The following is a 25,242-nucleotide window of genomic DNA, read 5'->3' as shown; positions in this document are numbered from 1 at the left end:
ATTATTTGTTTTCTTATTGCTAGTTATTACATTAATCCATTTAAGTATTTAGCTATTTTGACAAGCAGATTGTATTGATTAATACTTGCAAGTTATGATAATATAACGAACTCTGAAATCTCAGTGGTTTAATACTGAAGTTTCAGTGGTTTAATGAGTGAGGTGTATTTCTAACTCATTTTAAGCCTTCTGTGGATCTTCTGGTCAATCATCCATTTTGCAGCAATTAGACTGAGGGAGGCTATGTCATCCATTAGCTACACCATCTGGAATTTATAACCTCCTAGGTTTGCTTATCCAGAAAAGACACATATTGAAAAAGGCAGATATCACTCCTGCTTTGATATCATTGAATATAAAAGTTATATGGCTATGATTAACTACAAAGGGATATATAACTAGAAGGAGAAAAGGACCAGACATGGGTAGGCAAATGAAGTTTATATCACAATGGTTTGTTTCTTTTGACTAAGGAATAGGAAAGACAATGCTGTATCCATTTTACTGAATTAGCTAGTTACAAATAACAATAGAAGATATTTTAATGTGAGCAACCATAAATTATATCTGAATTGGTCTAATTGACTTCCCAATAATAATTACTTTTTTTTAATTGTAACACATTGAGTAAAAAATGAGCTAGTCATGTATTTTTTTTCTGAAACATAGGCAACATAACTATTAGGAGTGTTTTGGGTACTGTAGACAACATATCCAGTGTGATGGAGTTTTCATTATGTAGTTTACGGAATAATACTGAAAATAAAGATAGTCACAAAATATAAACATGAAAGATGATCTTACGAGATTATTGATTCTGGCCCTTATTAAATGGCCTTATTTATCTCCAATCTTTACTTTAAAATAGACTTTCTAGCCATGATAAATTACTTTCAATTAACAGAATCTAGAATTTGTTTTTCCAAACAAAGCCTCCATAAGTTTTTCCATAATATTCCATTTTCCTGCAATAATGCTACAGTAATTCTTCATGTGGTTGACTCCTATTCATCCTTTAAAACTTAAGTCATTCATCCAGGAAATCTTCTCTAACCTCAAAGGCTTATTTAGGTATTTTTACCTTTTTCTCACACTTAGGAACTTCCTTTGTTCTTCTCCCTACTATAGAATTTTAATCTCTATTTTTTTTTTTTTTTTTGCTGAGGAAGATTTGCCATGTGCTAACACTTGTTGCCAATCTTCCTCTTTTTGCCTGAGGAAGATTAGCCCTGAGCTAACATCCATGCCAATCTTCCTCTATTTCGTACGTGAGTTGCCGCCACAGCATGGCCACCGATGAGTGGTGAAGGTCTGCACCCAGGAACTGAACCTGGGCCGCTGAAGCAGAGCATGCTGAATTTAACCACTAGGCCATGAGGCTGGCCCCCATCTCTATTTTAATGATATGTTTACCTCCCGTTGTTGACCTCAACAGATCATTGATTCCTTGAGAATTAAGGCCATTCTTTCCTATCTTTTTTATCCCAAGTTTCTACAATAATTGATGTCCTAAAAACATTAGTGTGATAAATGTAATTGAAGTCTCTGGCAGAGCAGGGCAAATCTCTGAAGCAGTTCCAAAATAGTTTGGACACGAAGGAAAGAACAGTGGCCTGGATTTTTATTGTGGTTTAGAAGGTGGGGCCAGGATGAGGGCTCATGCGGGAAGGGGCTTGCATGATTTGAATCCCCCACTTATGCCAAAGGAGGAAGCATCCGGATCTTCTTATCAGCTTGATCAGATGTGGGACACCAGGGGAAGAGCAAGGTGTGAGGCTTAAAGCCCTCAGCAGTCAGACTTCAAAAAATGGCCTCAGGGAGCCGCCTGGTGGCAGAGTGGTTAAGTTCCCATGTTCTGTTTCAGCGCCCAGGGTTCAATGGGGGGATCCTGGGTGGGACTTACTGCTCCTCAAGCCACGCTGAGGTGGTGTCTCACATAGAAGAACTGGAAAGACCTACAACCGGGATGTGCAACTATGTACTGGGGTCTTTGGGGAGAAAAAAGAAAAAAAAAAAAAGGAGGATTGGCAATAGATGTTAGCTCAGGGCCAATCTTCCTCAAAAAAAAAAAAAGGCCTCAAACAATGAATGGTTATAAAATCTTAATAATGCAAACTAGAAAATTGAATTTTCTACTCGCCACCAGATACACAAGGCATGAAGATGAAAGCCACTTATCCTCTGTCTTCCCATAATAACAAGGTTTCTTTTTTAAGTTTGACTTCTGAGGCTAACACATAATGTAGTAGATTGTTAATTTTAGTCTTTTGGGTTAATATGATTTAAAAGAACTCAATATATTTTAGTCTTTTGGGTTAATATGATTTAAAAGAACTCAATACAATATATCTTTGCAAGATATAACTTAAGTTGCAATTATATAACTTAAGTACTATATTCAGCATGCCAGTGATTTGCTGTACAGCTTTACTAGTCTATGGAGAAATTTGACATTTACAAAGAACAATGAAAATAATTTAGAATCAATTTTTACTTTGTGTACAGATGAGTTATTTTTATTGCCTGGTATGATTCTGATTTATCCCTACTAAGACAGCAATGCTAAAAATCTATTCCTTAAACCACAAATTATCAGTTTTTGTTTTCATTTTGGTAAAAAGGGCTAATGATTTTCTCAGATGAGTGGCTATTTATGGAAGCATCTACAGTTTATTTTTGAAGTCATTAATATTTTAAAAATCACCTTCACAAAAAATAACTCTCTAGGTGTGCTAGTTGTGCATGTGTGAATGTAAATAATTTGTGGATTCTTTTTGTAATATTGGATGAAAATATCTGCATTTAAAAGTTGAGTGAAAACTCTATGATTAAGAATTCTTCAAGAGACAGGAAATTTATTCAGGGGAAATAAAAGAATGATATCACAAAATTAATATTTTTGAAGAAAGTGACGAAATCTCTTCTCATTCCTTCTATCATTACTAATAAATTGGGATTGTAATGATCTTAAAGTCTTGAGTAATTTTAAAGTTTCAGTGTCTTTAATAAAATGAATCAATAAGTAATAACTTAACAATTGATGAAAGAATTAAATAAATGAGAGATTTTATATGTTTAGAGATTAAGAGAGCTTCTATCTCCATGGCAAACTTCATCTCAGGTATATGGCTAATTTCCTTAATACATATGTAATAAAGTTGCTATCTTCTATTTTTTGCTCTAATACAATTTCACCATGAAAGAAGAAGAACAAGTACAACCAAACAAGATGATGAAAAGATGAGCAACCTCTATAGAAGCTTATTAGAATCACCATAATCTGTGATGAAAATGAGTATAATGAGAGTATACTGATCATTCCATACTTTAACAGTTTTCAATAAAAACTAACATATTCCTTCTATATATTTAATAACTACTTTTCTTTTTTATGTGAAAATATCCATACAAGTAAAGTCCAGCACACCTTTCCTGTGAAAATCTAGCTGTATATACATATAGCTCCTCAGTTTCCCTGCAGTTCACCGTAAGATGACGCTTCCAACCCTTCTTCCTCAAAGCTAAATTCTGCTTCTTCCATTCCTCTCCGTTAATAAGGGGCCTTCCACAGAAGGACATTGCTCCCCAACTCATTCCTGTCTCAAGAGTTTTTGACCATCACCAATGCTATATTCTGATTTTGAGAACTTCTCCTTTGTTTGATATAAACCTTGATCCTTCTGCCCTGAGACTTAAAAGTCAACTGTTCTGAGTGGGTCTGGGACTAGCAGCTTTTGGGAGGTCTCTAGTTTCTGTACCTCACATCAACTTTTTCCTCTACCTGTTATCTTCAGTCTTTGTCTTTATGTTGCCCTGCTCAAAGCTTCGTCCTTTGCTAATGTGGAAATCTCAACAACTGTTTTGCCTCAGATTCTTATGACATTTGTATCCGCACTCTTCTAAGTACAGAATAATCTGCATGTTCCATTTATTATTGTCTGATTGAATGAATACTCTATGTGATTTTTTGTAGTTTTAAAAGCGTGCTTGTTATTTCAAATAAACATTAGTTTGATAAAATGAGTAGTATGACAACTGACAACTTTTAACAGAAAGATCACCCAGTAAAGTCTTATTCTTCCACCTTTAGCTTGATATTGAGTCATACCTTCAGTGTTAGCCTAATTTTTATGTAATATTAATGTAACTTACAAAGTCACTCACATCTCTTCTCTAACTTGATCCTCACAGCATCCTCATGAGGTAGGAAGGTTGCATATTTTTGTCCTTAATTTCCATGAAACTGAGGCTCCAGCTTTAAAACCTTTTCCAATAGTGCACATCCATTAAGTGGAAGAGGTGTTACTAAATCTCTGCTCTTTGCTTAGTCCTCTGTTGGACGATGATTTCGTCTCATATTTGACTCAAAAAGTTAAATAAATAAATTCTTTATCTTCCGAGGGAAAGCAGGGTTTGACAACTTCATAGAGACTAACCATTGCCAAGTGCCTTCCAAATGCGATTAATGTGTTAAGGCATTTTCTCATTTAAAACATGGCTAATTAGATACCAGTTTGCCCACCAAGGTAGTTGAACCTGAGAGTATATGTAACCTCCCCATGGTCACACAGCAACAAAATAGTAAACCTGAAATTCAAAATCAGGTCAACTGGTTGCAAATAATATACTCTTTCTACTATACCACTATTCTTTCATATTTAGGTCAATTTGTTTTAAAAAATAAACTGAAGTCTAACTCTTATATAAAACAAAAAGCTAATATTTCTCTTATCACAAAGAAGTTTCTAGATATCTTCTGCAGGTTTAGTTTTAGTTAACTCCCTCTCATGTGATTTTTTTACTTCTCTGACAGATTATATCAGCAATTTCGCTGTCTTTTAGACTACACCAAAATATTCAAATCTAATTTACAGATTGAGAGTTCATTTTAGTCATAAATTATTTCCAACAAATACTATACAATCTGGAGGTATCACACTGATACATTACTTTTTCCATTTATTTAAAAGACTTTTGCAAGTTTGGTATTTGCCCAGTATTGTGATTGGCTGTAAAGTTGCAACCAAGTTATATAGGCCCTGTGCTGCCTGTGCAAGGAGAGTAGTGACACCGAAGTGTGATAAGGGATAGAATACAATGGGAAAGTCACTATCAAGAAAGGCTGCCCAAATCGGGGTGTGTGGGTTGGGAGTGATTGACATAGCAGAACTCCGTGAAGATGGAGTTATCAATAAGTACCAAAGCAGGGATGTATATTCCATGAAAATGGAAAGGGTACATCATCCCTGAAGGAAAGTAGTAAAGTACTTCTTTTTATCAACTTATCAGTTTTTTCCCCCTGTTTCCTATTTAAGTAGAACAGGTGAATTATATTCTTGAATAGTGACTAAATCAGGGCATTTTTTGTGGCAGTGGTGCTGGTGGGATAATCAGAACCTATTTCTCAGAATTATTAAACTTGATATTTAAAGTGACATTGACCCATTTGCTAACATTTATTTAAAAAAATTAAATGTATGCATTTGAACCCAATTTTTTTCTCTCTCAATGTGATAAGAAAGTCACTATATTTTCATGAAATTATTAAATAATTCTAATATTAACAGAGTCGTGTATTCTAGAATGGTATTTTAACTGAAAATAACTCTAGTTAGATCTTTCTATAACTAAGATACTGTGAGTGTGTGTATGTTTAAAGAATATAAACGTTGGGTGGGGTGGGGAGGATCTGGATTTTGCTGGACTAAAATGAATCTTTCTACATCAGCAGAAGAGTATCCTTGATTTACTATTTATTTTGTTTTGATTTGACTAAAATAAAGTAATTTCATTTCTGCTCTGGTTTTATTCTGACGCTTGCAAATATCCCCATTGGCAGGCTGTAATTAGCCTGTGTTACCCTTTATTAGCCAAGAGAGGCTGTCTTCTGTGCATTTTCTTTCTGCAATATTCATTTATTATTTTCTTGCCTAGTTATTTAGAGCATTCTGCGATTCAGCCAATACTATTTAATAAAGCTTCCACAAATTCCTCATTACCATACTTTTAGTGAATATGTAACTGTTACACACACACACACACGCACACATACATACACAAACACATGCACACAATATCCAAGTAAACGTATAACAGCAGGAAATAAATATATTTAATAAAAGAATATATATTATGTACACATCACTTAAGTTAGAAGTGAGCACCTTACTAGAAAAAACGTTCTTTGAAAGTGTTTATACTTTGAAATTCTTTTTGTGTAACAAAGAATAGTTACTAAATGTGAAAATTCTGATCAACAATATATACTTTTCCAGCCTTTTTTTTATTGCAGAATAACATATATTAGAGCAAGTTTTAGGAATAAAATGGAACTAAATTCTATGGCTTATAGTTTCTTGGCTTCTCTCATCCGTTTCTATCACAATGCTAGCTAAACCAAGCAGTTTAAGAATACAGAGGATCATTCACAAATTGTGGCAGGTATTCAACCTGCAAATTTCCAAGCTGTCAGGGTTGAGTGTTTCAATCACTTTTGACATCTCTTGCCATTTCCTTTCTTATTCTGGCTTCTATAAATAATATCCTTTCTTAGGTATCATTTTAGGTTCACAGGCTTGTTTCTCCCCATAACATAAAGAAAGGTTGCATCTCTTAGAATGTCTTTACATTTCTACCCTTAGTCTGAAAAACAAAAAGTGGTATATTAAATGAGCTACCTGATCTTAAGAAACGTATTGGCTGGTGATGCATAAATAACAACATACTATTTAGCACTTGTAAAAAAAAAAAGATTTCTTATGAGGATTTTAAAATGTTTTAAGAACTTACAGTAAACTCTACAATAAAGTAGTATGCCTGTTATTTGAAAGAAATACTTTCTAAAGATTACCAATGACTTCTCCATGTGTGTATATACCTACATTGTTGTGTATATATATATATTTTGTTTTACTGAATAACTCTATTTTGAGCAAACTTGTCCCATCTAGGATCCAACTCGGACTTGACTTAAATTTTCATAGTATAAGGAGAACCTCTTTATAAAGTGCTTTCCCTACAAAAAGTCACATAAGAAAGATTAGAAGGAAAGCTTGAACAATAATTTTTAGTGTTTATCAAGTTTAACGTATTCTTTTAATCACCCCTTTCATTTGGCATGGTATCTGAAGTAGAAATTGAGTAAGGCAATGTAAAATACATCATGTCATGAAAAGTTAGTATGTTTGAGACAGAAAAACTTTGGTGATTTTTTTATTGAGAGTTCTTTAGGCTAAAAAACTGTGATCCAGAAAAATTAAGTGAATTTTTTATCCAGAATCACAAAACGACTTAATGGCAGAACCAGAAAAATGAAAAAAAGCTCCTCACTCATAATACAATAAATATATCTTCTGTATGATTCCAGTTTCATGCCAAAGAGCACTAAGCTTCAAGTGGTACTTAAGGGGCTCATATCCTTGCATGGCCAGGGAAACAACTGAGGAATTCCACCACTGGCACTTTTATAATCTGATAGAGGTAATTTTAGGCGGTTATGTGCATTTCTGTCAACAGTTTAAGTCATGAGCTCTCCAATCATCCACACAGTTGATTATAGGTATGCTTACTCTTCATGTTTACTTGTCAAGGTAGATGTGATGAATGTGATTCTGTGGTAGACATTACTAGTAATCACCAATATCTGGTTCCCCTCTCCTTCCTGGGCACACTTTCCAGCCCCCTTGAAGTTGTAGTGAATCATGTTACTAGTTGGTAATCATTCTGACCAGTGGATTGTGAGAGCTAAGTAGTGTGCCTCCTGAGGATCAGGGCAATTAAAAGCCCTACATGGCTCTCCAGCTCTTTTCCCTGTCATCTTCTCTGTAACCCACTTGTTGAAATGGTGAGACCACCTAATAGAAGCCAACTGGATCACTGAGCTGTCCTGATGATCCATCAAGGTCAGAGCAGGTTTTGAGTAAGTGAAATAGAAAATGTCATTGTGTTAAACATGGCAGCATAAGCTGATCAATCCTGATCAATATCTATATATTTATTATAGGCATATACTCTATATGTATAAATAAATAATTTTCTTTCCTTGAAACAATAGATTTTAAAATCATTTTAAAATATTGAATCTGAATTGGTGAAGGGAAATTACCCTGGTTCTTAATGCACATTTCCAACAGACTGACATATTTCTTCACTGATTTTCTGTTTTTTTTTTTTAAATATACACAATGACTAGCAATTTTCAGGCTATGCACAGAAGTTTATTTCTGTCCTTAATATATAAACACCACAAATGTTTAACATTTGTGCTATATTTTCTTAAAGTGTTTTCTTTTCTTTGTTTTTATTTTTAAAAAACTTTCAGCTCAAGTGTTGCTTTTTCTATGAAGATTTCCTAACTGCCTTCTCCTTGTGCCAGTTTTGGTTTTGCATGTGCCATCATCTGGACATGTCAAGGTTTTGCATTGTATTATAGCCATTTATGTACGTCTCTCTTTCCCTCTTGCAACATAAACTTCTTATGGGAGGAACTATGCAGAACACTAGCCAAATTTTGCTGTGATTGGTTGAGTATCTGCTCTGATTACTCAGTTCCCATGACATACTAAGCACCTCTGGTATATGCCATATTTGTCTTGGAATTTCTATAGGACTTGAAACGTGCTGTATTTATACTTGGTGCTTAAAATGTTTAAAGATCAAATGAATGAACAGAATTTCTGTTTTGAGGTATGGCAAAGAGGAAAGTTCAACATATTATTGATGTTGGACTATTTTTTAAATTGAAAGCTAAGATTAAATTCAGCTAGAAAATTGTAAAGTTACTACTACTTAGATCTCTCTCATTTAGCCAAAAAGTAGAGTAGAAACTAGCAAGAGTGACATGGAGAAAATCCTACTTTTAGCATTAAAAGTGACAAAACTAAGCAAAGGAAGAAAAAGATATTTTCTGTTTCTAGAGATAATACTTAATGGCTTCACTTATTTTGATAATACTCTACTGTCAACTAATCTACTAATCTAAATAATGGCCTTAGATTACATTGTAATCTGTGGCCAAGAAATAGAGCAAGATTAATGGGTCTAAAAAATTAGATAAATCATGCATCTAGTAAGACACCAATCTTTTCTTCCTATTGAAAGAACGTTTGTATCATAATGCCACAATAATATAATGTTGCAAAGGCAAACAACTAGGAAGGTTCATGAGACTGGTTGGTAGGGAACTACCAACCAGCTAGTGTGTTAAAAATTTAAAAATATATGATCTTTCTTTGCAATAGATTTGGGAGAATTCATGCTTTTTATATACAAATAGATGATGGTTTCTAATTGTCCAACATGAACATTAAACATGCACCTTGACATATAATTTTTTCAAAATAGACCGTATTTTTTAGAGCAGTTTTAGTTTCACAGCAAAATTGAGTGAAGGTACAGAGCGTTACCATATACGCCCTTTTCCCAGGCATGTACGGCCTCCCCTAGTATCAGAGTTGTACATTTGTGACAATCAATGAACCTATATCGACACGTTATCATCGCAAGTCCATAATCTACATTAGGGTTCACTCTTGATGCTATACATTCTATGGGCTTTGACAAACATATAATGACATGTACCCACAATTAGAGTGTCATACAAAAGAATTTCACTGCCTTAAAAATCCTTGCTCTGCCTCTTCCCTACCCCCTCTTCTTCCCTATGTCTTGCAACCACTGAACTTTTTACCGTCACTATTGTTTTAAATTCCCAGAGTGTCGTATACTTGGAATCCTATGTAGCCTTTTCAAATTGGCTTCTTTCACTTAGTAATACGCATTTAAGTTTGCTCTATGTCTATTCATGGCTTGATAGCTCATTTCTTTTTAGTGCTGAATCATATTTTATAGTCTGGATGTAACACAGTTTATTTATCAATTCATCTACTGAAGGACATCTTGCTTACTTCCAAGTTTTGGCAATTATGAATAAAGCTGCTATAAACATCCATGTGCAGGTTTTTGCTTGGACATAAGTTTTTAGCTCCTTTGGGTAAATATCAAGGAGCACGACTGCTGAATTGTATGGTAGGAGTATGTTTAGTTTTGTAAGAAACTCCTGAACTATCTTCCAAGTGACTGTACCATTTTGGCCATTCTAATAGGTGTGTAGTGGTATCTAGTTGTTGTTTTAATTTGCAATTCCCTAATAACGTATGATGTTGAGCATGATTTCATATGCTACTTTGTTATCTGTATATCTTCTTTGATGAGGTTTCTATTCAGGTTTTTTGTCCATTTTTTTATCAGTTTGTATTCTTATTGCTGAGTTTTAAGAGTTCTTTGTATATTTTGGTACAACTATTGTTTATCAGATATATCTTTTGTAAATGTCTTCTCCCAGTCTGTGGTTCTATTGATATGATCATAGATTTTCTTCTTTAGCCTGTTGATGTGATGATTCCATTAACTGATTTTACATTAACTGATAAATGTTGAGACAGCTGTGAATACCTGGGATAAATCTGATTTGTTTTTGATGCATAATTCTTTTTATAGTTTTTTGGATTCAATTTGCTGATATTTTGTTAAGGACTTTTGCATTTATGGTCGTGAGAGATATGGGTTTGCAGTTTTTTTTTCTTGTAATATCTTTGTCTGGTTTTGGCATTAGGATAATTCTGGCCTCATAGAGAGATTTAGGAAGTATTCCCTTTGCTTTTGTCTTCTGGAAGAAATTGTAGAGAATTGGTATAATTTCTTCCCTAAATGCTTATTAGAATTCACCAGTGAAGCCATTTAGGCCTAATGCTTTCTGTTTTGAAAGTTTATTAATTATCGATTCAATTTCTTTAATAGATATAGGCCTAGTCAGACTGTCTATTTCTTCTTTTGTGAGTTTTGGCAGATTGTAATTTTCAAGGAATTGGTTCATTTCACCTAAGTTATTGAATTTGTGGGCATAGAGTTGCTCACCGTATTCTTTTATTATCCTTTTCATGACTTTGGGATCTATAGCGATCCCCCTCCTTCATTGCCAACATTGGTAATTTGTATCATCACTCTTTTTTTCTTGGTTAGCCTGCCTAGACACATTGATTTTATTGATCTTTTCAAACAAATAGCTTTTGATTTTGTTGATTTTCTCTATTGAGAAAATCCTGTTTTTAATTCATTGATTTCTGCTCTAACATTTATTATTTCTTTTCTTCTGCTTGCTTTGGACTTAATTTACTCTTAGTTTCCCAAGGTGGAAAATTAGATTATCAATTTTAGACAATTCTTCTTTTCTAATATATGCAATTAATGCTGTAAATTTCCCCCTAAGCACTGCTTTCACTGCATCCCACAAATTTTGAGTTATGTTTTCATTTTCATTTTGTTCAAAGTATTTTTAAATTTCTCTTGAGATTTCTTCTCTGATCCTTGTGTTATTTATAAGTATGTGGTTTCATCTCCACGTATTTTGGGATTTTCTGGTTATCCTTCTGTTATGGATTTCTAGTGTAATTCCATTGTTATTTGAGAGATGACATTGCATGATTTTTTTTTTTTTTTTAATTTTAGGGTGTATTTTATAGTCCAGAATGTGATCTATCTTGGTGAATTTTCCATGTGAACTTGAGAAGAATGTGTATTATGCCATTGTTGGATGGAGTAGTTTATATAAGTCCATTATATCCAATTGATGATGGTGCTGAGTTCAACTATGTCCTTCTTGATTTTATGCCTGCTGGGTCTGTCCATTTCTGACAGAAGGGTGTTGAAGTCTCCAACTATAGTAGTGGATTCATATGACTAAGAAAAAGAAAAGTATTTATTTTACCTTTACTTATTCCTTCCGTAATGTTCTTTTCTTTGTACAGACCTGAGTTTCTGATATATCATTTTTCCTTCTCTCTTAATAACTTCTTTTAACATTTCTTACAAGATAGGTCTTCTGGCAACAAGTTATCTCAATTTTTGTTTGTCTAAGAATGTCTTTATTTCTCCTTCACTTTTGAAGGATAATTTTGCAGGATACAGAATTCTAGGTTGGTTGTTTCTTCTCTCAACACTTTAAATATTTTACTTCACTTTCTTCTTGCTTGCATGGTTTCTGAGGAGAAGTAAGATGTAATTCTTATCTTCGCTCTTCTATAGGTAGGGTGTTTTTTTCCCTCTCGCTTCTTTCAAGATTTATTTTATTTTTTATTTTTGAGTTTGAATACAGTATGCCTTTGAATTTTTTTTTTTTTTTTTTTTTGGTATTTATCCTGTTTGGTGTTCTCTGAGCTTCCTGGATCTGTGGTTTGGTGTCTGACACTGATTTGGGGAAATTCTCTGTCATTATTGTTTCAAATATTTCTTTTGTTCCTTTCTCTCTTTCTTCTCCTTCTGGCACTCCCATTATGCAAATGTTACATGCCTGTAGTTGTTCAACAGTTCTTGGATATTCTATTCTATTTTTTTCAGACTTTTTTCTCTTTGTTTTAAAGTTTTGAAAGTTTCTATTGATGTTTTCTCAAGCTCAGAGATTCTTTACTCAGCCATATCCAGTCTATTAATGAGCCCACCAAAGGCATTCTTCATTTCTGTTACAGTGGTTTTTACCTTTAGCGTTTTTTTAAATTCTTTCTTAAGATTTCCATAACACTCCTTGCATTATTCCATATATTCTTTCAGGTAGTCTGCTTCTTCCATTAGAACTATGTAATGTTTAATTTTCAAATTGAATGAGCTAAGATTGCACAGTTAACTGGTAAAACTTTATTTCTGGGCGTGTCTGTCAGAGTGTTTTGGGAAGAGATTAGCATTTGAATTGGTAGACTGACTATAGAAGATCATCTTTACCAATGCAGATGGGTATCATCCAATCAGTTGAGGTCTTGGATAAACAAAAAGGTGGAGTAAGAGACAATATCCATTTTTTTTTAAGCTGGGACAACCATCTTCTCCTGCCCTCAGACATCGATGTCCTGGTTCATGGGCCTTTGGACTCAGACTACAATTTACACCATTGCCCCCTACCCCAATTCTAAGGCCTTTGGACTCAAACTGGGAGTTACATCATCAACTCCCCAGATTCTCAGGTCTTTGGACTTGGACCAGATTACACCACTGGGTTTCCACGTTCATCCTGCCTTCAGATGGCAGATCTTGGGACTTCTTGGCATCCATAATTGTGTAAGCCAATTCCTATTAAAAATTTCCCTCTCTTTCTGAGTCTTTTTCTTTATATATATATATACCTATATATATATATATAGGTATATATATATATAATTGGTTTTGTATTTCTGGAGAACTCTAATAACAACTCTTAACAGATTCATCGTAGTTGTTTTAAATTCATGGTCTCATAATTTCAACATCCTTGCCATATCTGGGTCTGGTTCTGATGTTTATTCTGTCTTTTCAAACTGTGTTTTTGCCATTTATTATGCATTATAGTTTTCTGTTGAAAGGTGGACATAATGTACTGGGTAAAAGGAACTGATAAAAATAGTTCTTTAGTAATGTGGTGGCAAGCTATGGAGGAGGGAAATGGTTCTGTAGTGCTATAATTAGGTCTCAGTCTTTTTTTTTTTTTTTTGAGGAAGATTGGCCCTAAGCTAACATCTGTTGCCAAACTTCCTCTTTTTTGCTGAGGAACATTAGCCCTAAGCTAACATCTGTGCCTATCTTCTTCCACTTTGTATATGGGACACCGCCACAGCATGGCTTGATGAGTGATGCATAGGTCCACACCTGGGATCCAAACTCACAAACCCTGGGCCACCAAAATGGAGTACTGAAACTTAACCACTATGCCACCGGGCCAGCCCAGGTCTCAGTCTTTTAGTGAGTCTCTGTCCCTGGGCTGTAAACTTCACAAGTGCTTCATATTTTTCTTTTTTTCATCCCTTTGTATAGTACAGGATGGCTAGAGGGGGCTAGACTTGGGTATTTTCCTTGTCCCATATGGAAGGTTAGAGTGGGCTGGAATTGGGTATTTCCTTTCCTTGAGATCATTTAGGCTCTGATAAAACCCCCGTAGGTTAGCCTGTGTTATAGTAGTTTTTCTTGAGGACAGACCTTGTTAAAAAGAACGTGATGTTCTAGTGAATTTAAAAATGGTTATTTTTCCCCATTCTCTGCCAGAAGACCAAAGAGATTTTTCTCTGACTTTTACTATGAGAACTTGGTAGAGCTACTGAGGTAAAACTCAAACAAGTGTGAGGGTCCACCTATGACTGAGTCCCTCTGGAACTTTTATCTGAAGACTTGTCCACTCTGAGGCCCCAGCAATTAACCAGTTGCAGTTCAGGTTTTCTTCCCTTGGTACCAGTTCCAGTGGGGGTGAGTTTCTGCCCTAGTAAGTTGGATTCTCTGTATTTGCCTATCTCTCTCTTCAAACTTCATAGCAGTTTGTCCTGTGACCTCGCTTCTCTGGCAGATCTAAGAAAAGTTGTTGGTTTTTCAGTTTGTTCAGCTTTTCACTTGCTGCTAGGATGAAATGACTACGTCTCAGCTCCTTACACACTGGAGTAGAAACCAAAGTCCTTGACATACAATTTGCTCCAAATCTTGCCTCATTTCTACGTGACGCCACTCATCATACCTGTTCAGTCCATACCAAAGTTGTTACTCTTCCTTTCGTGAGCACAGCATGATTTTCCACTCTTCCCTGTCTTCTCATTTACTGCTCTCCCTTCTGAACTTGTACCTGTCTCATCGTATTCACTCATTCTTAGAGACATGCTATGTTCTTTCCCCTAGAAAAGTCTCCTAACCCCCATTCTCTAAGAGACCCTTCCATCCATATTTTCTCAGTAAACTTAGCAGAGATGTTTTTATGTATTTGAAATTGTATTTAATTGCTTATTTAAACGTATTCACTTTCCATTAGAATGATGTTTTAGGGATGGGTTAGTGTATTTCTTGTTGTTTGCTGCTTGCTTTCTTAAAAAATATTTTTTTACAGAGCCTTTTAGAGGCACTCAATTAAGTCTTCTTAAAGATATCAAAATTATGTTACCTTATGTGTCCTTCCCTCAAATAAGTAAGAAGAGAAAAAGGCATTTAGGAAATGAATCAATCACTATCTTGTAGGATAGTTCCTATTGTTTTCTAAAAGGATTCGCATTTAAGATATGCCTCTTTGGAGCAAAAGAATTCACATTAAGTTTTCTGAATGTGACTACTTAGCTAAAACAACTCTGTCCTTAACGTTGTGCATACCAAGGTACAATTAATTGGCTTTGATCCATAAAATGTTTTTATTTTTTCACTTTAATGGTTTAGGAAGGAAGAAAGGCTAACTAGCAGCCATGAAAGCTTAATGAAATTGGTTGGTAGATGTCTACCAACACAATTGATGTGTTAAAAACTTAAAACTACATGTTTATTCTTTGAAACAAATTTCAACAGAAATGAAGAATTCATGCTTTTCATATTACAAACTTTAAATTGGTGCATTGTTAAAGATGAGAACTGTTTTTGTTCTTACATATCTAGAGATTGTTTAGGGTTAAAGATGACAATCTTTTTGATCAATTATTCTTACTAGGTGCTCCACCCAGAGGTAATTACATTTGATGGATTATTTTATTTAATTCTCACACCAATCCTTTGAAACAGGCATTACGGTTATTGTCTCCATTTTACAGATGTAGTATCTGAACACCAACAGAGAGATTAAAGACTTGCCAAGATAGCACCCTTGGTAAATTGCAAAGCAGGGATTCTAAAAAAACAATTTGATTAATAAGGGTTTATTCTTTACCAGGCTTCCATATTACCTCAACCACAAAATTTCAAAAAGCAATACAAGTTAAAGGAACAAAGTTGTTGTTTTACTTTTATGTAATCATTTAAAATACATTCATTGTGTATATATACCATATCTTCCTTATCCATTCATCCCTTGATGGGCACTTAGGCTGCTTCCAAGTCCTGGCTATTGTGAATAACGCTGCAATGAACACAGGGGTGCATGTATCTTTACACATTGGTGTTTTCAAGTTCTTTGGATAAATACCCAGCAGTGGAATCGCTGGATCATATGATAGCTCTATCCCTGATCTTTTGAGGAATCTCCATACTGTTTTCCACAGTGGCTGCACCAGTTTGCACTCCCACCATAAGAAGCCATGAAATCCAGCCATTTGTGACAACATGGATGGACATTGAGGGTATTATGCAAAGTGAAATAAGTCAGAGGGAGAAGGTCAAATACCGTATGATTTCCTTCATTAAGTAGTAGATAATAACAACAATAAACAAACACATAGAGACAGACATTGGATTGGTGGTTACCAGAGGCAAAGCAGGGAGGGAGGAGAGTGAAAGGGATAATTTGGCACATGTGTGTGGTGATGGGTTCTAATTAGTATTTGGGTGGTGAACATGATGTAATCTACACAGAAATAGAAGTATAATGATGTACACCTGAAATTTATACAATGTCATAAACCAATATTACTGCAATAAACAAAAAATTAAAAAAAAAATAGAATAGAAAATTATTCCCTAGATACAGTCTGAATCAATGCAGAGTAAAATAAAGTTATGCTTCTATTAAAAATAAATAAATAAAATAAAAAATAAATAAATAAAATACGTTCGGTTTGCATTACATGTGAAGTAAAATTCCCAAACTGTATTCTTATCTTAGAAATCCTGAACATTTTAGTTGTAGTAAGATAGAATTTCCAACCCCGCTTTTCTTTCCTTTAATTAAGGGTTTACTAACTCTCATCCATCACAGTTTCATATCTGCACATTGTGGTAAGTAGAATAATGATCTACTCCACCCTCCAAAGATGTCTGCATCCTAATCCCCAAAACTTGGCAAAGGAAGATTAAGGTTGCTAGTTAGCTGACCTTAAAACAGGAAGATTATCCTGGGTTATCTGAGCAGAAATAATGTGATCACCAGGGTCCTTAAAAATGATAGGAGGAAGTGGAGGGGAGAGTCAGAAGGAGATGTGATTGTGGGAGAAAGTACAGAGAGATGCAACTTCGCTGGTTTTGAAGAAGCAAGGGGCCTATGAGCCAAGGAATGTGGGCATCCTCTTGAAGCTGGAAATAGCAAAGAAATGGATTCTTCCCCAGAGCTACCAGAAAGGAGTTCAGCCCTGTCGTCATCCTGATTTTAGCCCAGTGTGACCCATGTCAGACTTCTGACCTACAGAACTGTAAGATAATAAATGTGTAGTCTTTTAAGCCATTAAGTTTATGGTAATTTGTTATCGTAAAATTAGGAAACTAATATGGTTAGAAATAAATCTACTTTACTTTTAAATGTTACACAAAGAGAAATATTTAGTTTTTGTCGCTCTGTTTGCTATTTTAAAAGATGAGACAAAAATCAACAGAGCGCCTTGAGCTAAGTTCGTGAGATGGTATCACTGTTTGTAAATACGTGTACTGTGTCACTATACATCACATACGCAGCACATTTCTAGATGTAGTACAGGATATTTCAAATCAACCATTCTTGCAATAATAGAAATGGGTCTCCAGAACGTGTCAGCAGGGGGTGCTCAGGTATAGGGCAACACTGCTACTGCCTGAGACATCATCTGACTAGGGAAAGGGCACACCAGGAGGACCGATTCTGTGAATACAGACACGTCTGGAGAAAAATTCAAAACCTGTGACTGAAAATATACCAACCAAAAGAATCAATATTTTGCATTTATTCTTGGATATTTATTCCACATATGAAAAAGTAATTATTGAAAAAAGAAAAGCTTAATTTTAATGTATTAAATTCTTTTTTGCCATATTTTTGTTCATAGTATTTAATTTAATGGAATGTCTATATTTCTATCATACCAAGTGTGGCAGTAGAGGACAAAATTGTATCTTGTTTGCTACAAATGTTGGGTAGAATTCTGGATATTTATGGTGTGATTATACAGCGTAAAAGTATTTTACCATAGTTACCAGAATTTGTGTCAAGGAAATTTGACATCTTGGTAACTTCCTCTATTTTATGATCATGTACTCATTCATTAAAATATTTTTGAGGAGTCAGCCAGGAGGCACAGCACTTAAGTGCGCACACTCTGCTTTGGTGGCCCACGTTTGGCCAGTTCGAATCCTGGGCTTGCACCAACGCACCACTTGTCAAGCCACGCTGGGACAGCATCCCATATAAAGTAGATGAAGATGGGCATGGATGTTAGGCCAGGGCCAATCTTCCTCAGCAGAAAAAAAAAAAAGAGAAAGAAAGAAAGAAAAAGAAAAAAAAGAGGAAGATTGGCATCGGATGTTAGCTCAGGGCTGATCTTCCTCACCAACAAAATACTTTTGAACTTTTGTTTTAGAATTTCCCTAAGCAGTGATTCATGACTATTCCCAGAATATTAGGATTACCTATTTTTATTTACTTCTCTATATTGCTCCATCTGTCTCTTTCTCTGTCTCTCCAATATTTTTGTTTTATATTTACTCACAATGATAGTTAATTGGCTTTAATAATCACATTGTTGATGGAATTTATTTGTTTCAAAAATTAAATTTATTTTACATGAAATGAAGTCTTTCCATAATTTAGGATGTTCAAAGAAGCAATGAATAGCAGTTTCATAAAGCAACTCCAAGGTGAAGTTTGCACACAAACACACAGACACACATAGGTGAAGAATTGTACCATAAATTGAATAAATGCAATTCTGTGCTAGAGGCTCACATTGATGTCTGTCCCCATCCCTATACACTACATGAGGAAGACTGCATACACCACGTCAAAGATCTAAACCTAACCCAACCCCAGAGGCCAAGAAAATCAAGACTTGTCTGCTGTTCTTGCCACTGATTTAACCTTGTTTCCTGATTCCCAAACAATAAGAAATACCTTTGTTCCTTGTAACTGACTCTCTGAGTTATACCCATGTTTTAACAACCCATTACTGACTTCTTCTCACATTTCAGTTTGTCTGTCTTATCCCCTATCCAATCACTCTGTCTAGGACAAAGTTGTTGTCTTTTTAAAACATGATCCTCCTACTTAATGAAGTCATATCCTTTCATTGTCACCATTCATATAGGTTTAAGTAACCCACAGCTACAAGATGTTTGTAATACTTTTCATCATCCCAGAAAATTCCTGGTAAGCTATAGATAGGAGACTGATGTGGACAGCACACTACTCTAGACTACCTTGTATTTGCTGTTGCTGAAATCTTCCCTGCCAAAAAGAACAGACCAATTGAACAGGTCCATCCAAAGTCAGACTTGCTTCTCTGTAAACTGATTCCCAAGGTAAATATTATTAGAGACTCCTGCATTTATTTGGTTATGTTTATATTTCTTAAACAAAGGAGTATACACAAATATTATCTCTAGACATTTAAAATGGATTCTATGGAAACTGTAAGTAAAAGTGGAATATTTATAGACAACATAGTCATTTTTAGAGAAGTGTATCAGCTCATTCAAACTCATCAGGGCATTGGCTAATATTTAGATAAGCAGAAAAACAAATTAATGCTCAATCAAATCTAGTTTTGTTATGTGTAAGGCACCGGGAACTTGTTTATAATGAGTTAATAATTCCTAGAATGTCTCCCAAGTACATACTAATAGTCTGCACTTTTTTCATTTGTTCTGCTTATCACAAGTGTGGCTAACTTCATATTTGCTTCAATGATGGAATTCTTTCAGAGTGTTTTGACCTTTTAGTCAATTTGGAATGCTTTTTACTGCTTTGCCACAGTTAGGAAAGATTGATCAGTTACTATATAAGGCTCCTATGTTCCAGAAGGCTACTTTATACATCTGAGCCAAGACAGTTCACAAACAGCTGAACACATATTTTGTTGGTTTAATATTGCAGGTGGTTATATCACTTTCATAAAAGAGCTTTTACTTTCTTTAATTTCAATGTAGAATCTGCCAAGTGAACTGATAATCAATCACATTTGTTCGGTTGCTTTTTAAAAGCTTAAATGTTTCACTGTGAAAAGCTGCTACAGAGCAGACACAGTGGGATTTCATTAGAGTTTTTATTAGACAGACCCTATGCTAGCTTAAAAAATGATTTAATTTGCAATGTGCGTATACCACAGATATTACCACTGCAGAAGAACGTATGGGGTATGAAATATCAATTTACATTTTTTTCGAGATCCAATCATTTTAAATAGGTGTTGTGTCTGTGGACCAATTCACAAGGGGGATGGGAAATGGAATGATAAGATGACGAGCAGGTGCAGCAAGTGAGGTCGTCTTTACTGGGTATTTAAAATCATGAAATTCAAGTAGGTTTTACTGTTCTCTTTTATTCCTACAGCTGCAAGATGTAACAGAAAGTGCTCCTCCCTGGGACTCAGGAATCTTGGATACTATACATGGTTCTATGACTAAATGGTTAGAAACTAAATTAGGTTCTTAGACACTAAGCTAGTATAAATGAGGTGATCACACTTAAAATGATTCTACTAGCCACAAGCATTCAGCAGGAGTTTTTGATTAACCCAAAAGTGTCCCAAGTCAATCCGATCTGACAGTGAATAAGACCTGATAATGGTCTCTCTTCCGGAGGGGTATCATTAACTTTTTGGTCGATTCTTAGCAAAGTACATGATACTTATTGGGCATTCAACAAATAAATATTCACTCACATTTCGTATCTTTACATATTTTGTTGTTCATTTTAAGGGATGGGTTTTCAGTCTAGATTGCCATCCTTGAATTCCTTCTCACATATATCCTGTCTCTTTTAGTTCCCTGTACAGAGGAGGAGGAGAGGGATGATGTGTAGGAGGTGTTCCTTAGCTGATTTTAGCAAGCTCTTTATTGTGATACTGAGACATAATTAAAATTGACAATATTTACTTAGTGCCTACTTGCTTCTTAGAACTGTAATTGAAACATTATCTTATTTTAAGCTTCAAAATAGCTTTGAGATGTAAACACTATTATTTCTATAAATGGGGAACTGAGCTTAGAGGGTCTAAGTGGATTCATTAAGTTCACACAAGCAGTAATTGGTGGAAGCTGGATTCAAATGATTCCTTGTCCATGTCCAACGTACTTGAACATAAACACTTCAGTAATCAATTCTAAACTAGACCTGGCAAGGTTTGTTTTCATTCTCAATATTTTTAGGAAACCAATAACACTAGTCCTCAATAAACATGTTTCAAAATTTCAAAGAAGACATATTTTGATTAAAAAGTTGAAATATCAGCAAATTTAATGTATGGCAGATATTTATTACAAATCTATTAAACAAGCTATTTTATGCATCTGCTAAATGAATCTAAGTTCATATTTATATCTTTACTGAAAATCTGCAAAAGATTTCTGTCTCTCCCAGGCGTATAAAGAAATGTGGAACACCGAAAGTAGTTGCTTATAGAAATACTGAATCATTTAACCATAACTTCGCACATTAGCAACGGTAAGACCCTAAAGCCCCTGAAAAGTTGGTAAAAGATGGTCCCTGAAAATTCAAATATATGGTCAGTGACTCATATCAGAAAGGAGTTAAGTATTCATATCTTGAGACTCTTCTTGTTGGGATATATCCAGACACACAAAAAGGATTGTTAAAAAAACAAGCAGGCACACAAACAAAAAACCAATTCACTGATTAATGATCCATTAACTACGGTCCACATCAAACAGAAACATCATTTTCAGAATGCTTGGGACTAAGTGTTCCTTAAGAATAAGCCTTTCAGACTAAGGAACAGAGAGTAGTAGAGCTAGATGGCACAAGACTAAACTATGAGGGGATTTTTTCACTGTTACAGGAGATATGAGTTAGAAGAGCTAGAGGACAAGCAAAACTAACTCCGTAGTTCTCAACACTGACTGTGTATTAGAATCACCTTGGGAGCTTTTAAAAATAGCGATGCTGAGGCTCCACTCCTGGAAGTGTAAATTCGTCTGGTGTGGCCCCAGATCATCTACAACTTTTATAATCATTCAGTTGATTCAACGTTGAGCCAGAGTAGAGGATGATTTCACTTATATACTGCTCCATAAAGAAAAAAAAATACCTCCCAGTTTATTGACTTGAAACAACAACGATTTATTACTTCTCACCAATTCTTTGCGAAGTCGAGTAAGTACTTCTGGGCTGTTCTATTCCACATGTCATTGGCTGAAGTCCCCCAATCGGTTGAATTCAGCAGGCAGAAAAGACTGGAATAAAAGGTCAAAGAAGGTTTCACTCACATAGCTGGGCCTTTGGGCTCTTGCCATGGCCTCTTCATCTCCACGTGGTGCTTCATCATGTATGAGCCCTAGCCAAGCTTCTTTACAGTATGATGGCCGCCTTCCTGGGACAGGAAAGAAGTAGAAACTACCAGTTTTCATAAGACCTGGCCTTGGAAGTTCCAAAAAGTCATTTCTCTCACGTTATATTGGTCAAAGTAAGTATCAAAGACAGTCCATATTCAAAGGAATACTTCATGTGGGAAGTGGCAAACCCCTCACAGCCATCTTTAATCCACTGCAAGAACCACTACTGTAATTCTGCTAACTCTGCCTTAGGTCCCCTGATGTGGCCATCAAAGGAAGTTGTGTATGCACAGTAGAGCAAGGTTTCAGATAAGGATGAGAGGGAAAGGGAGAAAAAAAGAAGAGAAGGAAACTTTTAACGACCGTGCTGATATGCTGAGATTGTGGAGGAGTATATTAGCCGTGTAATCAGTGTTAGAGAGGAATTTTTGGAGGACAGAGTAAGAGAGAATACAAGTTTAGGGCAGAGAAAGCACAGAATCTCATGGAGGTGGCCTGAATGTGGCTATTGATCAAAGAACAGCTAACTATGAGTTTAGCCATCTTCAGTTTCCAAAGTCACTCCACACCGATGGTCTCTGTGCTATTTATCAAATATTTTCAGTCCCTTGCCTTCTGGGTACTTGCAGGATTACAGTTGCCCACCCATTTTGATGTTATGCGTGCCCATGTGATTTGCTTTAGGCAATGAAATGTGAGCACAACGGTATGCTCACCACTGGGAAGAAATGCCAAGAGAGAGCAAATCTTTACACACCTCCCCTTTCCTGCTGTACAGATGTGGAAGCGTATGCCACAATTGACCCTCCTTCAGTCTGGATACCTGAGTGACTAGGATTATCAAAGTCCCTCCCGCCAATACCTTTGCACATGGACGTGAAGTATAGGTAAAAAATAATCCTCTCTGTTTGATGTCACTGATATTTTGGAAGTTGTTGTTTGTTCTGCTCTGCAGTGTGACCTACCAGGTCCTGAGGGTACAGGGGCACGATGTTCCATGATGGGGAGTATTCCCTTTCCTCAGTATTTTATACTATCATCTTGGCAATGGACATTTGCTCTTTACCCTGATCTGTAAGTTTGGACAGTGCCAGTTGGAAGTAAGTTTATAGTGAGCCTCATGGTCTAGCACACAAATCAGCCTTGAAATGCTCTCTTAAAATGGCCTGCCACTTGAATCCTTATGTCCATATTTTAAAGTTATATATCTTCTCTGACCATGTGTTGATGAGTGGAATGAGAGGCAGAGGCTCTGGGGGAATTGTTTGTTCAACTGCCCTGACCTGCAGTCACGACTGAGAAAGGCTTTATGCTACCAAAAATGCCATATTTGCACTTTCAGATACAATGAGATAGCCTACAAAAGGTGCACATCCAGAATTCTCCTTGCCTATTTTAGGAAAAGTTTGTAATGCTTTAGCATCTACTTTGCTCTTAGAGACCAGAAATCCACATCTTCAACTGGTTTCATATCATAGTAAACAGACTATGATAGAGGCTTAATATTTTCTACATAGGAACAGTACCCATATAAATTAAATTGTATTTGTGGAAATTTTATTTCGTGTTAAGATGCCTTTTCTGCTTCATGTTGCTGCTGCGTCAGACAGCGTTTTCAAGTAGCTGCATTCTTGGTGGTTACGGCGGTGTTGTGGTATTGTGGTGGCCTGTTAGAGAATTCTACCTTGTACTTTTTTTCTCCTTTTAAATAGACTTTACTTTTTGGAGTAGTTTTAGGTTCACAGTAAAACTGAGCGTAAGGTACACAGAGCTCCCATATGCCCCCAGCGTGCACATGCGCGCGCGCACACACACACACAGCCTCTCTGTCAACACCCCATACCAGAGTGGTACATTTGTTACAATTAACGAACCTAGACTGATAACGTTATTATCACAAAATGACCATAGTTTACATCATGGCTCAGTCTTGGTGTTGTACATTCCAGAGGTTTGGACAAATGTATAGTGACGTGTACCACCTACCTTTATAGGATTATACAGAGTAATTTTACTGCCCTAAAAATCCTCTGAGCTCTGCCTATTCATCCCACCCTCTCCCTTAACTCTTGGCAACCACTGAGCTTTTTACTGTCTCCAGAGTTTTGCCTTTTCCAGAATATCATGTGGTTAGAATCCTACAATCTGTAGCTTTTCTGATTGTTTTCTTTCATTTACAAACATACATTTAAGTTTCCTCCATGTTTCTCATGGTTTGATAGCTCATTTCTTTTTTGGTACTGAATAATACCCCAATGTCTGGATGTACCACAGTCATTTATCCATTCAGCTACTGAAGGACATCTTGGTTGCTTTTAAGTTTTGGCAATGATGAATAAAGCTGCTATGAATATCTGTGTGCAGGGTTTTTAGTGGACCTAAGTATTCCACATCTGGATAAATACCAAGGAGCATGCTTGCTAGATGATATGGTAATGACAGTTCCTGTTGCTTCACATCCTCACATTTGGTATTGTCAATGTTTTGGATTTTGGATGTTTTAATAGGTGTGTAGTGGTATCTCGTTGTTTTAATTTCAATTTGCTAATGACATATGATGTGGAGCATCTTTCCATATGCTTATTTGCCATCTGTATATCTTCTCTGGTGAGGACTTTTGTATGTTTTTTGTTTGGGTTGTTCATTTTCTTATTGTTGAGAGTTTTGCACATATATTTTGTTTTAGATATTTGTTTTTAAGTGTTCTTTGTATACTTTGTATAAAAATTGTTTATCAGATGGGCCAGCCCAGTGGCGCAGCAGTTAAGTGTGTGTGCTCTGCTTCAGCAGCCTGGGGTTCACAGGTTCGGATCCTGGGCGCACACCAACACACCGCTTGTCAAGCCATGCTGTGGCAGTGTTCCATATAAAGTAGAGGAAGATGGGCATGGATGTTAGCCCAGGGCCAATCTTCCTCAGAAAAAAAGAAGAGGATTGGCTTTGGTTGTTACCTCAAGGCTAACCTTCCTCACCAAAAAAAAAAAAAATTGTTTATCAGATATGTTTTTTCCAAATATTTTTTCAGTCTGTGACTTTTTTTCTCATTGTCTTGACAGTGTCTTTCACAGAGCAGAATTT

Source organism: Diceros bicornis, chromosome 11 (genome assembly GCF_020826845.1).
Source record: "Diceros bicornis minor isolate mBicDic1 chromosome 11, mDicBic1.mat.cur, whole genome shotgun sequence".
Taxonomy (NCBI): domain Eukaryota; kingdom Metazoa; phylum Chordata; class Mammalia; order Perissodactyla; family Rhinocerotidae; genus Diceros; species Diceros bicornis.
Note: the sequence above shows the minus strand (reverse complement) of the source record.